Genomic DNA, 1,983 nt, shown 5'->3' with positions numbered 1-1,983 from the left:
GAGTGAGCAAAAGCAAAATGTAACAGGGGAACAGGGCTGGGGCATGGCTTGAGACCCTTTTTTGAAGGTGGTCACCGTGCCTTAGTCCCGGCTGCCCCATTGCTGCAATGGTGGTGTTAGAGAAGGGAGAGGGAAGAGTGAGACATGGATACAGCAGCCTCAGGTAAGCGGTTTTATCTTTACAGCCGTGGTGATAACACGGGTTGCAGCAGGATGGAGACAATTTGGCTGGGCCGGTTGTGCTACATGGGAGCCCCGTGGGGGCCTGGCAGCAGGGACCCCACCGGTGCCGGCGCAGGGCTGCAGGAGCCTTGCAAAGCTCTGGGTTATGGTCGCTGCCCTCCCAGAGGCACTGGCTGCTCGCAGGGGCACAGCACAGGGGCTGCCCAGGCGCCTCCCATGGCCCTTGTTTGCTTTTGGCCTCTCTGAGGCTGAAGCCTGGGGAGGGAGGTGGCAGCGGCTCCTCTGGGGACCAGAAACCCCCCACCCGGCTTTGCAACACACCAGCAGGGACGGGCGTACGCACGAGAAGCCCCCTTCTCCTGCTTTCCGCACGGCAATGGTCTTCTGGATACATCTCTTTTTTTTTTTAACTTTGTACATAAAACTTTTCCTCCGTTCTGCATGGACTTTGGTCCTTTAGGCACCAGCCCTTGCTGGCTGGCAAGCTCCTGGTATGACTGTGTCTTACAGCGTCGGGCTGAGCGGGGCGCGTGCCAGCACACCTGGGTTATCTCCATCTCTGGGAGCAGTAGCTGGGAAGATTCTGCAGTGAGAGCCTTCGCTCCTGTGAGAAAACCACAAACCTGGCTGTTAACACGCTGGTGCTGCCGGTGCCCGGCTGGCATGGGTACCGCGGTGCAGCTGCAGCCCGGGGCCTGGGAGCCCCGTACAGACAGACGAGCCGTGCCCTGCCCTGCGACAGGCTGGCTTGGCCCCACAGGAGCCTTCCTCCTGCTCCTTCGCCGGCCTCGGTGGTGGTGTGCCCAGCCCCATGCAAACCCGGGGAGGCACCGGCCCACCGTGTTGTCTGTAGTCCTCACAGCAGCAGCGAATTTTCTTTCTGCAAAGCAAAAATCCTCTCCCTGGCTCCTTGACAGCAGCAAGTTTCCAGTAGCAAAGTGGGGGGCGTGATGAAGCCGTTGCAAACTGGTGAAGTGCAACTGGAAAATGGCTTCGTCATTTGTACTCCAGCCTAGAAGGCTCGAGGCAGGAGAGCAGAGGCTGCTGCAGTTCAGTTTCCCTTCCCAGCAAATCCTGACCCTTCTGACCGCTCTTAGAAACACTAATTAGCACAAAGTCCGTTTAGCTGCTGGCCTTGGAGGATGAAGGGGTACAGTAAAGGCAATCACTGCCCCAGGGGGCTCCACGAAGGGCACTTCAACCCAGGGCTCGATAAGAGCCTGTAAATTATCTGAGGATTAGAAAAGAAGGCGTGCGCCGCAGTTCTGCTGTGTACCACGGCTGGGTGGGACACGGCGAGGCAATGGCCACCACGAGTGGGTGCCCCACGCGGGACCCAGCCTGAGGATGCGGGGCTGAGCAGGGGCCTGGCAGGGTCCCGGCGTTCGGCGCATGCGGTGGGAAGGGGCGGGCGGCCGGGTCCCTGCGGGCAGCCTGGCTCCCACACCCCACGCCTGTGGGCAATCCCCACCCGCAAACATTTCACAACGCTGCCACCAACCGCCGCCGGCCGCACGGCCGTGCCCGGGGCGGCGGGATGCTCCCGCAGGGCCCTGGCTGGCCCTGCCACGGCCGGCACCAAGCCTGCCCCTACGGCTGCTCATCGCCCCGCCGGGCGCAGGGCACCGGCCGGCTCTCACGCTCCCAGCATGGGACAGCCCCCCGCAAAACGAGGCAGAAGTTTGATACGATGAACATTCCCGCAAACCCACAGCGGGGAAATCTCCCGCACCCGGCGCAGGCGAAGGGTTCGCTCGCTCTCCCCGAGCCTGGAGAACTGCGGCAGCGCGGCTGGGCGGG

This window comes from Platalea leucorodia (genome assembly GCF_965183815.1).
Source record: "Platalea leucorodia genome assembly, chromosome: 9".
NCBI classification, from domain to species: Eukaryota; Metazoa; Chordata; class Aves; order Pelecaniformes; family Threskiornithidae; genus Platalea; species Platalea leucorodia.
This window is presented reverse-complemented; position numbering follows the sequence as displayed.